This window comes from Bubalus bubalis, chromosome 7, assembly GCF_019923935.1.
Source record: "Bubalus bubalis isolate 160015118507 breed Murrah chromosome 7, NDDB_SH_1, whole genome shotgun sequence".
Taxonomy (NCBI): Eukaryota; Metazoa; Chordata; class Mammalia; order Artiodactyla; family Bovidae; genus Bubalus; species Bubalus bubalis.
The window spans coordinates 46,700,734-46,716,230 of record NC_059163.1 but is presented as its reverse complement, the minus strand read 5'-3'; the positions used below and the strand labels follow the sequence as shown (position 1 = coordinate 46,716,230).

Genomic DNA, 15,497 nt, shown 5'->3' with positions numbered 1-15,497 from the left:
ATTTGAAGAATTAATCTGCAATTCAGTTTACCAGCAGCATCCTGACTGATGAGTTCTGAATAATTGACCCCTTAAGGGCAGGAATTCTGACTTTTCACTGTCAGCCTCAGCTAAAGTTCTACAACACAGCAGACTGTTAAATGAATGAGGTCTTTTAAATTTATACAACTGGTCAAGACAATAAATGCTTTAGGAATTCACAGAAAGACAGAAAAATTTGAACTGAAATCATTACATAAAAACATCATGAAGATGCAGATTGATGTAAACCTCTGTTTTAACATTTGAGCCAGAGTGGATAGAACTTAGGTAGTCTGTGATATGGAGTAGGATGCTGCATTAGTCTCTGTTGTGCTGTGCTTAGTCACTCAGTTGTGTCCAACTCTTTGTGACCTCATGGACTGTACCCACCAGGCTCCTCTGTCCATGGGATTCTCCAGGCAAAAAAACTGGAGTGGGTTGCCATGCCCTCCTCCAGGGGATCTTTCCAACCCAGGGATCGAACCCAGGTCTCCTGCATTGCAGGAAGATTCTGTACAATCTGAGCCATCAGGGAAGCCCATATTCGTCTCTAGATGCTGCTGAAATCAATTGCCACAAACCTAGCAGCTTAAAACAACACAAATTTCTTAATATTATAGCTCTGAGGTCAGAAGTCTGAGATTTCTTAATATTATAGCTCTGAGGTCAGAAGTCTGAGATGAGTCTTACAGGGCTAAAATCATTATTTTGGCAGAGATTTGTTCTTTATATAGCCTCCAAGAGAGAATATTTCCTTGCCCTTTTCATCAAAAAGTCACCTGAATTCCTTGGTTTGTGGCCCCTTCCTTCACCTTCAAAGTACATCCCTTGAACCTTTGCTTCTTTCATCAGTTCAGTTCAGTTCAGTTCAGTCACTCAGTCATGTCTGACTCTCCACGACCCCATGAATCACAGAACTCCAGGCCTCCCTGTCCATCACCAACTCCCGGAGTTCACCCAAACTCATGTCCATCGAGTCAATGATGTCATCCAGCCATCTCATCCTCTGTCGTCCCCTTCTCCTCCTGCCCCCAATCCTTACCAGCATCAGGGTCTTTTCCAATGAGTCAACTCTTCGCATGAAGTGGCCAAAGTATTGGAGTTTCAGCTTCAACATCAGTCCTTCCAATGAATACCCAGGACTAATCTCCTTTAGGATGGACTGGATCAAAGGCAGAAAAAGGCAGAAAAAGCATGCTTCTTTCATCAAATCTCCTTTTTCTGCCTTTGATCCTCTTGCTTCCATCTTACAAGGATTGCTGTGATTACACTGGGCACAGCTGAATAATCCAGTATCTTCTCCCCATTTTAAGAGCCTTAACCACAGCTGTAAAGTTCCTTTTGTTGTGTGTTTGTTGTTGTTCAGTCACTCAGATGTGTCCAACTCTTTGAGACCCCATGGACTGTAGCACAGCAGGCTTCTCTGTCCTTCACCATCTCCCAGAGCTTTTGTTGTGTAACTTAACATATTCGCAGGCTCTGGGGACTGGGATGTAGACATACTCAGAAATCCATTATTCTGTACCACAGATGTTTTAGCAAAGGTTTAATGAAGTGGCCTAGATCCAACAGCATCAGTATCAGCTGGTAATTTGTTAGAAACACAAATTCTCAGCCCTTATCCCAGATCTACTGGATCAGAAACTCTGGTGAGGCCCAGCAATCTATGTTATAGCAAGCTCTCCAGGTAATTCTGATGTATACTAAACCATTTGTGAGATACTGTCCAAGAGGGTGGGAAAAGGCAAAGCACGTGCAGAGGATTCATGAGTAGGTGGACTTCATGAGGATAAAGAATTTCTAGAGCATAACAACACAGATGGAATCAAGAGCATGGAGAGCCTGCAGTGAAGTGTTATATCACAGGCAAATTTTTGTCTCTAAATATGAATTTGCTGGTCTTCTTACATATTTCACAGAATAAAATACTTAACTGAACATCCCCATTGATTACATGAGGCATAAAATTAATCTTTTCAAATACACAATCTAACAGATTGACCTAGAAAAATAATTTTTTTACTTTTAAAAATAAAAATTAAAAATTTATTCTAAGAATTTGCAGACTAAAGACATAATTTCTTACACACTCAAAAAATTTTTTTAAAAATACAGAAATATTCAAAGGGTTAATTAATATTTTCATTCCAGAACATCTTCCTCACATTAGCTATAACAATAGCTGTAATTTATCAGCAATTTTACTATTTTCATTTTTTCTTCTAACAAGCAGCAAGTGAGGAATTCTTAACAGTGTTATCTCTAGACGACTAGGTCCTCCAAAGAATCGCAGGTGACTTCCCAAGAGGGTTGATTAACAGCAGAGGACAATTGCCTTTCCAAAGGCAGTGAACTAGGGCCATTTCAAATTGTACTCTCCTAGAGGCAAACAGGAAACAGGAAGCTCTCTGCCAGCCATTCTTACCCTGCCCCAGAGCCGGAAAAGCAATGGGAGGAGCCTTATCAGTTACGTTGATTCAGCCCAGGGAACGAGATGGCTTGTTCTGCAGGCCTGAGCTGCTAGGTAGCAGACACCTGCAATCCACTGTAACTCTCCCTGACAGCCGAATAACATCCATTCAGTTTTAATACTGGGGAAATGAAAATGAATGTTACTCAAAGCACATTTACTAGGCTTTAAACAAAAGGGAAGATAGGTTTGTCAAGTGGCAATGAACAAGCAAAAGATAAGCTACCTTCCATCAGCAGAAGTCTTTTGCTGGGCCCCAAACTGCTCTGGCGGCTCAGTCAGTAAAGAATCTGCCTGCAGTGCAGGAGACCTGGATTCGATCCCTGGGTTGGGAAGATCCCCTGGAGGACAGCATGGCAACCCACTCCAGTATTCTTGCCTGGAGAACCTCCATGGACAGAGGAGCCTGGCGGGCTACAGTCCATGAGGTCACAAAGAGTCGGACGTGACTAAGCGACCAAGCACACACCGGACAAACTCCTCTGGGAGAACATCACCATAGCACTCAGCTACAAAAACCAAAAATGAGAAGAGACAGTAAGACGAGTTATAGTGTCCCCTAGCAAATGTAACAGTAATAAGAGAATACTGGAGTCAGTAGCCGTTTTCTCCTCCGGGGGATCTTCCCAACACACAGATTGAACCCGTGTGTCCTGAAGCTCCTGCATTGGCAGGTAAATTCTTTTACCGCTGAGTCACTTGAGAAACTAGTCCACGCTTCCACATGAATTCCTGTACTGTAGCCTCCTGGACTTGGTACAGTAGTGCGCCCACAGCTTATCCTGCTTGCATTTCTCTGCAAAATTTAACATACTCCCAAACAAGCCTGAGTTTAGAAACAGAAGAGAGCTGAGTGCTGAATGTGCCAAAATATACCAATTTATGAGTATCACCATGATTAAACATTTTAAGACTTCTCTTCAGGTTACTGAAAGGGATCTACAAAGGATCTACATCACACAGACGTAGTGTAAGGGATCCATGCTTTGAGATTGTATTTGTAGAAGAAAAAAGGAGAATTTGAATTCATATAACAGGTGCTATTAATTAACTCAAATATTGGTTCTGACTGGGGCCAAGTCAAACCAACTGGTCATATGATTTAAGATATTTCCAAAGATGTTTTTTTCTCCAACCTTTCTCTGTTAGCAATGGCAACGGCAACCCAGATACCCAAAGGAGAGCACACTGAGCCATTCTCATCTTTACCTTCTCCTTTACCATCTCCCCACCCAGTTCATGCACACATGCAGTTTTATCACTTGAGACCCTTTTTCATTCCACCTCTGAAATACCCTCATCTCTGTCTCTCTCTATTCCCAGTGCCCAACTTTTGGCTCCAATCATCTTTCTCTCTGGACTAAAAACACTGCCTCTTGACCCATGTCCAAATCCTTGAAACCTTGACCAGAAGGGCCAAACACCCTCAACACAGTAGGCCAAATGTCCCTAACATGTGCATCTCATTCTCTCAGGAAAAGTCAGTGGTCTCCTCATCAATGTTTTCACATCACTCTCTTCTGGATTTAACACAATCATTCTATAAAATTATTTTATTGAGATACAACTTGCATACAACAAAGGGCACCAATCTTAAGTGTATAGCTTGACTAATTTGTACATATGTGTGTGACCTGTAGCCACCACCCAGATCAAGACATCAAACATGCCAGCAGCTCCTCAAAGTTCTCTTTACCCTGCTCCCAGTCAACACTTTGCCACCCAAAGGTAACCACTATTCTAACCTCAAATCACTAGATTAATCTGCCTATTTTTAAATTGTGTATAAATGGAATCAAGAAGTATGCACTCTTCTATGTGGTATTCTATTTTATGAATGCACCATTTATCCATTCTGTGAACAGATGTTTGGAATGCTTCAATTTGGGGGCAATTATAAAGCTGTCATGTCATATTATTGTACATATTTTTGTGGACATATACACTACTTCTGTGGAGAAGGCAATGGCACCCCACTCCAGTACTCTTGCCTGGAAAATCCCATGGATGGAGGAGCCTGGTGGGCTGCAGTCTGTGGGGTCGCTAAGTGTCGGACACGACTGAGCGACTTCACTTTCACTTTTCACTTTCATGCATTGGAGAAGGAAATGGCAACCCACTCCAGTGTTCTTGCCTGGAGAATCCCAGGGACGGGGGAGCCTGGTGGGCTGCCGTCTATGGGGTCACACAGAGTTGGACATGACTGAAGCGACTTAGCAGTAGCACACTACTTCTGTTGGGTGTGTACCCAGAAGTGGAATCATTAGGTCATAGGAGATGTATATCTATATATATATATGCAGGGTGACACATACCTATCCTAGCCTTGTCAACACCTCACTCACCCAAAGCGACGTGGAATATTCAAATCAGTTCCGTATATTCCTTGGTCCCCACAGAGTTGCCCAAAAGCTCATTTGTATCTATCTGTCTGGTATTACTGGGTTTTAAACTTGCTGATATGTATTTTGTCCCCAGTTAAACTGCTGGAAAATTTAACGGGCTAGAAAACCTCAAATGTTCAACTCTTTTTTTTCCCTGTAAATTTGTGCAGATTTATTCTGAAATGTGCTAAGGAAACCATGCTCATTAACTAGCCATTCTGCTTTTAAGGTGGAATCAATTAGTGCCAAAGTTCTCCGCCTCAACCCGGAGATAGAAAAGGCCTCCCGGAGAAACACCCCCAAAAGATGTATGTCCCTTGATCTGTTTGCGCAGATGGCAGGTATTAGTTACACAAACACACGGAGAGAAGATAGGATTACAGTAGGAAGTCCTCCAAAGTCCTCCAGCTCTCCCTGAAACTGAATTTCTTGCTCTTCCTGTTTTTGCTTCTGAGTCTTAAATTTTCACTGCTCTTGTATTTCTGTGAGTGTCATAGCATGAACCACTTTCTACTCCTTCTCACAGAGATGATTCTCTGCATTTTGATGTCACTTAATAAAACATAGGTTCCAGACAGTTTCAGCTACCACATCCAAAAGAAGCCCTTTGCAAACCTGAAACTGTAACCCTCCCTGAGCTAAAAGTAGAACAAAAGTCCCAAAGATAAAGTTTAATAAAGCTATGCAAAATGGGAAGATATATATTGTTATTATTTTCTTTTACCCTGAGAAGTATTAATAAAATTTAAATGTCCTTTTGATTTTAAATAAAGATCTTCTTTTAATTGAGGGAAACTCAATGTGTCTGAGTTACTCGCTTGTTGCTACCTTATTCAGGAGGAGAGGTTTCATGGGAAAAATTCTGATCTGGCAGCAGGCAGCCATTCTGTGCAATTAGGCACCTCATTCTTCTATCTTAAGAGATGCTTCTAAAATGAGTTCAACAAACAAGTGTTTCTGAACACCCTCAGGCAAAATTAACCAGCCTGCACCTCTCACTTCCCCCTCTCAAAATCACAGTAAAATGACAGCTATTAATTCCCTGAAACCTGGCAAATACCATGATTCACCCTGGGCAAGGGGTCAGGTTACCACTGGAGAGCAGGATGGACAGTGTAATACTCTGGCTACTTCTTTAGGAAAACCTCAGGCGGTTTAAATAAAGTCATTTGTCCTGTGGCATTTGTATTGATTTTACAAATGTCCCACCCAATCCTCTCTGCCAAATGGTGATGCCACTTACCCCTCAGGATTCCTGATAGAGATGGCATATAATACCACCTCAAATACCAACTCAAATACCACTTTTTATTTAAATATAAAAAAAAATGGTGGCAAAGGAAATACAGACATTGAGATACTTTAATTATTGTTTAAAACAAGATATGAGGAAGATCAGATCAGTCACTCAGTCGTGTCCGACTCTTTGCGACCCCATGAATCGCAGCACGCCAGGCCTCCCTGTCCATCACCAACTCCTGGAGTTCACTCAGACTCACGTCCATCGAGTCAGTGATGCCATCCACCCATCTCATCCTCTGTCATCCCCTTCTCCTCCTGCCCCCAATCCCTCCCAGCATCAGAGTCTTTTCCAATGAGTCAACTCTTTGCATGAGGTGGCCAAAGTACTGGAGTTTCAGCTTTAGCATCATTCCTTCCAAAGAAATCCCAGGGCAGATCTCCTTCAGAATGGACTGGTTGGATCTCCTTGCAGTCCAAGGGACTCTCAAGAGTCTTCTCCAACACCACAGTTCAAAAGCATCAATTCTTCGGTGCTCAGCCTTCTTCACAGTCCAACTCTCACATCCATACATGACCACAGGAAAAACCATAGCCTTGACTAGACGAACTTTTGTTGGCAAAGCAATGTCTCTGCTTTGAATATGCTATCTAGGTTGATCAGAACTTTCCTTCCAAGGAGTAAGCATCTTTTAATTTGATGGCTGCAGTCACCATCTGCAATGATTTTGGAGCCCAAAAAAATAAAGTCTAACACTGTTTCCACTGTTTCCCCATCTCTTTCCCATGAAGTTATGGGACCGGATGCCATGATCTTCGTTTTCTGATTGTTGAGCTTTAAGCCAACTTTTTCACTCTCCTCTTTCACTTTCATCAAGAGGCTTTTTAGTTCCTCTTCACTTTCTGCCATAAGGGTGGTGTCATCTGCATATCTGAGGTTATTGATATTTCTCCCCGCAATCTTGATTCCAGCTTGTGTTTCTTCCAGTCCAGCATTTCTCATGATGTACTCTGCATATAAGTTAAATAAACAGGGTGACAATATAAAGCCCTGATGTACTCCTTTTCCTATTTGGAACCAGTCTGTTGTTCCATGTCCAGTTCTAACTATTGCTTCCTGACCTGCATACAAATTTCTCAAGAGGCAGATCCGGTGGTCTGGTATTCCCATCTCTTTCAGAATTTTCCACAGTTTATTGTGATCCACACAGTCAAAGGCTTTGGCATAGTCAAGAAAGCAGAAATAGATGTTTTTCTGGAACTCTCTTGCTTTTTCCATGATCCAGCGGATGTTGGCAATTTGATCTCTGGTTCCTCTGCCTTTTCTAAAACCAGCTTGAACATCAGGAAGTTCACGGTTCACATATTGCTGAAGCCTGGCTTGGAGAATTTTGAGCATTACTTTACTAGCATGTGAGATGAATGCAGTTGTGCGGTAGTTTGAACATTCTTTGGCATTGCCTTTCTTTGGGATTGGAATGAAAACTGACCTTTTCCAGTCCTGTGGCCACTGCTGAGTTTTCCAAATTTGCTGGCATATTGAGTGCAGCACTTTCACAGCATCATCTTTCAGGATTTGGAATAGCTCAACTGGAATTCCATCACCTCCACTAGCTTTGTTCATAGTGATGCTTTCTAAGGCCCACTTGACTTCACATTCCAGGATGTCTGGCTCCAGGTCAGTGATCACACCATCGTGATTATCTGGGTCATGAAGATCTTTTTTGTACAGTTCTTCTGTGTATTCTTGCCACCTCTTCTTAATATCTTCTGCTTCTGTTAGGTCCATACCATTTCTGTCCTTTATCGAGCCCATCTTTGCATGAAATGTTCCTTTGGTATCTCTGATTTTCTTGAAGAGATCTCTAGTCTTTCCCATTCTGTTGTTTTCCTCTATTTCTTTGCATTGATCGCTGAAGAAGGCTTTCTTATCTCTTCTTGCTATTCTTTGGAACTCTGCATTCAGATGCTTATATCTTTCCTTTTCTCCTTTGCTTTTCACTTCTCTTCTTTTCACAGCTATTTGTAAGGCCTCCCCAGACAGCCATTTTGCTTTTTTGCATTTCTTTTCTATGGGAATGGTCTTGATCCCTGTCTCCTGTACAATGTCATGAATCTCATTCCATAGTTCATCAAGCACTCTATCAGATCTAGGCCTTTAAATCTATTTCTCACTTCCACTGTATAATCATAAGGGATTTGATTTAGGTCATACCTGAATGGTCTAGTGGTTTTCCCTACTTTCTTCAATTTAAGTCTGAATTTAGCAATAAGGAGTTCATGGTCTGAGCCACAGTCAGCTCCTGGTCTTGTTTTTGCTGACTGTATAGAGCTTCTGCATCTTTATTTCGGTGTTGACCATCTGGCGATGTCCATGTATAGAGTCTTCTCTTGTGTTGTTGGAAGAGGGTGTTTGTTATGACCAGTGCATTTTCTTGGCAAAACTCTATTAGTCTTTGCCGTGCTTCATTCCATATTCCAAGGCCAAATTTGCCTGTTACTCCAGGTGTTTCTTGACTTCCTCCTTTTGCATTCCAGTCCCCTATAATGAAAAGGACATCTTTTTTGGGTGTTAGTTCTAAAAGGTCTTGTAGGTCTTCATAGGAAGGACACTACATAATGATCAAGGGATAAATTTAAGAGGAAGACATAACAATTGTAAATATCTATCCACCCAACATAGGAGAACCTCAATACATAAGACAAACACTGCTGCTGTCGCTTCCAACTCTGTGCGACCCCATAGACGGCAGCCCACCAGGCTCCCCCATCCTTGGGATTCTCCAGGCAAGAACACTGGAGTGGGTTGCCATTTCCTTCTCCAATGCGTGAAAGTGAAAAGTGAAAGGGAAGTCACTTAGTCATGTCCAACTCTTAGTGACCCCATGGACTGCAGCCTACCAGGCTCCTCCATCCATGGGATTTTCCAGGCAAGAGTACTGGAGTGGGGTGCCATCACCTTCTCCGAAGACAAACACTAACAGACATTAAAGGAGAAATTGACAGTAACACAATAAGAGTAGGAGACTTTAACACCCCACTCACACCTATGGACAGATGATCAAAACAGAAAATTAATAAGGAAGCACATGTCTTAAATGATACACTAGATGAGATGGATCTCATTGATATCTTCAGGACATTCCATCCAAATGCAGAAGAATCCACCTTCTTCTCAAGTGCACATGGAACATTCTCCAGGATCCACCACATCTTGGGTCACAAATCCAACCTCAGTTAATTTAAGAAAATTGAAATCGTATTAAGCATCTTCTCTGACCACAATGCTATGAGACTAGATGTCAATTACACGAAAAAAAACTGTAAAAAACACAAACACATGGAGATTAAACAATACATTTCTAAATAACCAACAGGTTACTAAAGAAATCAAAAGGGAAATCAAAAAATGTCTAGAAACAAATGACAATGAAAACACAACAACTCAAAACCTAGGGGATGCAGTGAAAGCAGTTCTAAGAGGGAAGTTTATAGCAATACAATCCTACCTCAAAGAAACAAGCAAAACATCAAAGAGACAACCTAACTTTACACCTAAAACAACTGAAAAGAAAGAAAAAAAAAACCAAAATTAGTAGAAGGAAATAAATCATAAAGTTCAGAGCAGAAATAATTGAAAAAGAAATGAAAGAAACAATAGTAAACACTGATAAAACTAAAAGCTGGTTCTTTGAGAAGATTATCAAAATTCACAAACCTTTAGCCAGACTCATCAAGAAAAAAAAGAGAGAAGAATCAAATCAACAAAATTAGAAATGAAAAAGGAGAGGTAACAAGAGACAATGCAGAAACACAAAGAATTATAAGAGACTATTATAAACAATTATATGGCAATAAAATGGATAACCTGGAAGAAATGAACAGATTATTAGAAAAGTTCAATCTTCCAAGACTGAACCAGGAAGAAATAGAAATTATGAACAACCCAATTACAAGCACTGAAATTGAAGCTGTGATCAAAAATCTCCCAAAAAAAACCAAAAGGCCAGGACCAGATGGCTTCACAGGAGAATTCTATCAAACATTTAGAGAATAGCTAATGCCTATTCTTTTAAAACTCCTTCAAAAAATTGCAGAGGAAGGAACATTTCCAAATTCATTCTACAAGACCACCATCACCCTGATACCAAAACCAGACAGTTCAGTTAAGTTCAGTTCAATCGCTCAGTCATGTCCGACTCCTTGCGACCCCATGAATCGCAGCACACCAGGCCTCCTTGTCCATCACCAACTCCCGGAGTCTACCCAAACCCATGTCCATCGAGTCAGTGATGCCATCCAGCCATCTCATCCTCTGTCGTCCCCTTCTCCTCCTGCCCCCAATCCTTCCCAGCATCAGGGTCTTTTCCAATGTGTCAACTCTTCGCATGAGGTGGCCAAAGTATTGGAGTTTCAGCTTCAACATCAGTCCTCCCAATGAACACCCAGGACTGACCTCCTTTAGGATGGACTGGTCGGATCTTCCAGACAAAGACAACGCAAAAAAAGAAAAGTACAAGCCAATATCACTGATGAACATAGATGCAAAAATCCTCAACAAAATTTTAGCAAACAAAATTCAACACATCAAAAAGCTCATACACCATGATCAAGTTGGGTTTATTCCAGTGATGCAAAGATTCTTCAAAATATGCAAATCAATCAACGGTGTATTTGTTAATACACCATACTATATTTATTAAACACCATATTAACAAATTTAAAGATAAAAACCATATGATCATCTCAATAGATGCAGAAAAAGCCTTTGACAAAATTCAACACTTGTTTATGATTAAAACTCTTCAAACAAATGGGCATAGAAGGAACCTACCTCAACATAGTAAAGGCCATATATGATATGCCTACAGCAAACATTATTTTCAATGGTAAAAACCTGAAAGCATTCCCCCTAAGATCAGGAACAAGACAAGAGTGTGCACTTTCACCACTATTATTCAACATAGTTCTGGAAGTCCTAGCTACAGCAATCAGAGAAGTGAAAGAAATAAAAGGAATCCAGATCGGAAAAGAAGTAAAGCTCTCACTGTCTGCAGATGATGTGATACTGGACATAGAAAACCCTAAAGATAGTAACAGAAGATTACTAGAGCTAATCAGTGAATTTAGCAAAGTTGCAGGATATAAAATCAATACAAAGAAATCACTTGCACTTCTATATACTAACAATGAAAAATCAGAAAGAAATTAAGGAATCAATCCTACTCATCATTGCAACAAAAAGAACTAAATATCTAGGAATAAACTTACCTAAGGAGACAAAAGAACTATACACAGAGAATTATAAGACGCTAATGAAAAACATCAAAGATGACACAAACAGATGGAGAGATATTCCATGTTCCTGGGTAGGAGGAACCAATATTGTGAAAATGACTATACTACCAAGTGCAGTCTATAGATTCAATGCGATCCTTATCAAATTACCAATGGCATTTTTCACAGAACTAGAACAAAAAATTTTACAATTCACATGGAAACACAGAAGACCCCAAATAGCCAAAGCAGTTTTGAGAAAGAAGAATGGAGCTTGAGGAATCAGCCTTCCTGAGTTCAGATTATACTACAAAGCTACAGTCATGAAGACAGTATTGTACAGGCACAAAAACAGAATTATAGACCAATGGAACAAGATAGAAAGCCCAGAAATAAACCCATGCACCTATGGGTACCTTATTTTTGACAAAGGAGGCAAGAGTATACAATGGGGCAAAGACAGCCTCTTCAACAAATGGTGCTGGGAAAACTGGACAAATACATATAAAAGAATGAAATTAGAACACTTCCTAACACCATACACAAAGATAAACTCAAAATGGATGAAATACCTAAATGTAAGACCAGAAACTATAAAACTCTTAGAGAAAAACAGTCAGAACACTCGATGAAATAAATCAAAGCAAAATCCTCTATGACTCACCTACTAGAGTAATGGAAATAAAAACAGAAGTAAATAAGTGGGACCTAATTAAACTTACAAGCTTTTGCACAGCAAAGGAAACTATAAGCAAGGTGAAAAGACAACCCTCAGAATGGGAGAAAATAATAGCAAATGAAACAACTGACAAAGGATTAGTTTCCAAAATATACAAGCAGCTCATACAACTCAATGCCAGAAAAACAAACAACCCAATCAAAAAGTTGGGAAAAGACCTAAAGAGACATTTCTCCAAAGAAGACATACAGATGGCTAACAAACATGAAAAAAGATGCTCAACATCGCTCATTATTAGAGAAATGTAAATCAAAACTACAATGAGATATCACCTCACACCAGTCAGAATTGGCTATCATCAAAATGTCTACAAACAATAAATGCTGGAGAGGGTGTGGAGAAAAGGGAATACTCTTGCACTGTTGGTGGGAATGTAAATTGATACAGTCACCATGGAAGACAGTATGGAGATTCCTTTAAAAACTAGGAATAAAACCACCATATGACCCAGCAATCCCGCTCCTAGGCATATACCCTGAGGAAACCAAAATTGAAAAAGATACATGTATCCCATTGTTCATTGCAGCAGTGTTTACAATATCTAGAACATGGAAGCAACGTAGATGTCCATTGACACATGAATGGATAAGGAAGTTGTGGTCTATATACACAATGAAACATACAGTTCAGTTCAGTTCAGTCGCTCAGTCGTGTCCAACTCTCTGCGACCCCATGAATCACAGCACGCCAGGCCTCCCTGTCCATCACCAACTCCCGGAGTTCACTCAGACTCACGTCCATCGAATCAGTGATGCCATCCAGCCATCTCATCCTCTGTCATCCCCTTCTCCTCCTGCCCCCAGTCCCTCCCAGCATCAGGGTCTTTTCCAATGAATCAACTCTTCGCATGAGGTGGCCAAAGTATTGGAGTTTCAGCTTCAGCATCAGTCCTTCCAAAGAAATCCCAGGGCGGATCTCCTTCAGAATGGACTGGTTGGATCTCCTTGCAGTCCAAGGGATTCTCAAGAGTTCTCCAACACCACAGTTCAAAAGCATCAATTCTTCGGCACTCAGCTTTCTTCACAGTCCAACTCTCACAGCCATACATGACCACTGGAAAAACCATAGCCTTGACTAGATGGACCTTTGTTGGCAAAGTAATGTCTCTGCTTTTCAATATGCTGTCTAGGTTGGTCACAACTTTTCTTCCAAGGAGCAAGCGTCTTTTAATTTCATGGCTGCAGTCAACATCTGCAGTGATTTTGGAGCATAAAAAAATAAAGTCTGACACTGTTTCCACTGTTTCCCCATCTCTTTCCCATGAAGTGATGGGACCAGATGCCATGATCTTCGTTTTCTGAATGTTGAGCTTTAAGCCAACTTTTTCACTCTCCTCTTTCACCTTCATCAAGAGGCTTTTTAGTTCCTCTTCACTTTCTGCCATAAGGGTGGTGTCATCATATATCTGAGGTTGTTGATATTTCTCCTGGCAATCTTGATTCCAGCTTGTGCTTATTCCTCAGCTGTAAAAAGGAATACATTTGAGTCAGTTCTAATGAAATGGATGAACCTTGAAACTATTATACAGAGTGAAGTAAGTCAGAAAGAGAAAGATAAATACCATATTCTAATGCATATATATAGAATCTAGAAAAATGGTACTGAAGAATTTATTTACAGGGCAGCAGTGGAGAAACATGGAACAACAGACTGGTTCCAAATAGGAAAAGGAGTACGTCAAGGCTGTATATTGTCACCCTGCTTATTTAACTTATATGCAGAGTACATCATGAGAAACACTGGGCTGGAAGAAGCACAAGCTGGAATCAAGATTGCTGGGAGAAATATCAATCACCTCAGATATGCAGATGACACCACCCTTATGGCAGAAAGTGAAGAGGAACTAAAAAGCCTCTTTGATGAAAGTGAAAGAGGAGAGTGAAAAGTTGGCTTAAAGCTCAACATTCAGAAAATGAAAATCATGGCATCTGGTCCCATCACTTCATGGCAAATAGATGGGGAAACAGTGGAAACAGTGTCAGACTTTATTTTTCTGGGCTCCAAAATCACTGCAGATGGTGACGGCAGCCGTGAAATTAAAAGACACTTGCTCCTTGAAAGGAAAGTTATGACCAACCTAGACAGCATATTGAAAAGCAGAGACACTACTTTGCCAACAAAGGTCCGTCTAGTCAAGGTTTTTCCAGTGGTCATGTATGGCTGTGAGAGTTGGACTGTGAAGAAAGCTGAGTGCCGAAGAATTGATGCTTTTGAACTGTGGTGTTGGAGAAGAGTCTTGAGAGTCCCTTGGACTGCAAGGAGGTCCAACCAGTCCATCCTAAAGGAAATCAGTCCTGGGTGTTCATTGGAAGGACTGATGCTGAAGCTGAAACTCCAATACTTTGGCCACCTCATGCAAAGAGTTGACTCATTGGAAACGTCCCTGATACTGGGAGGGATTGGGGGCAGGAGAAGGGGATGACAGAGGATGAGATGGCTGGATGGCATCACAGACTTGATGGACATGAGTTTGAGTGAACTCCAGGAGTTGGTGATGGACAGGGAGGCCTGGCGTGCTGTGATTCATGGGGTCGCAAAGAGTCGGACATGACTGAGTGACTGAACTGAGTGGAGAAACAGACATAGAGAACAGACTTATGGATATGGGGAGAGGGGAGGGGAGGGTGGGATGTATGGAAAGAGTAACATGGAAACTTACATTGCCATATGTAAAATAGATAGCCAATGGGAATTTGCTGTATGGCTCAGGAAACTCAAACAGGGGCTCTGTATCAACCTAGAGGGGTGGGATGGGGAGGAAGTTGGGAGGGAGGTTCAAATGGGAGGGGATATATGTGTACCTATGAAGAAGGCAATGGCCACACACTCCAGTACTCTTGTCTGGAAAATCCCATGGACAGAGGAACCTGGTAGGCTGTAGTCCATGGGGTCGCAAAAAGTCAGACACGACTGAGCAACTTCACTTTTCACTTTCATGCATTGGAGAAGGACATGGCCACCCACTCCAGTGTTCTTGCCTGGAGAATCCCAGGGACGGGGGAGCCTGGTGGGCTGCTGTCTATGGGGTCGCACAGAGTCGGGCACAACTGAAGTGACTTAGCAGCAGTAGCAGCAGCATGGCTGATTCATGTGAGGTTTGACAGAAAACAAAGCAATTATCCTTCATTTTAAAAAATAAATTAATTTTAAAAAACAAGATATGTAGTTCATAGCTGTCTGTTTTCTACAAATTCCAGCTAAAGTAACTTTCCCTCTTTAACTTCTTCTCTCTTAGGTCTCACTCCCTCACTTGTTGCTTTTGCACCTACCTCTATCTTTTCTTCTCCCTCCTTTCCCACAACACACACACACACACACACACAAGTGTACTTTTCTGCATTGAAATGTTTGTCCCCACATCACCACG

The 15,497-nt window shown here is 41.2% G+C and overlaps 1 long non-coding RNA gene across 1 annotated transcript in view; it reads right to left on the bottom strand.

Annotated features, from left to right (window-relative positions):
- Positions 1 to 13,543: 13,543 nt before the first annotated feature.
- The window catches only part of LOC102412600, an 83,274-nt gene continuing 81,320 nt past the window's right edge, over positions 13,544 to 15,497 (bottom strand). Inside the window, exon 3 of the long non-coding RNA XR_003110606.3 lies at positions 13,544 to 13,593. This is a non-coding gene — a long non-coding RNA (uncharacterized LOC102412600). The remainder of the gene's footprint in view (positions 13,594 to 15,497) is intronic.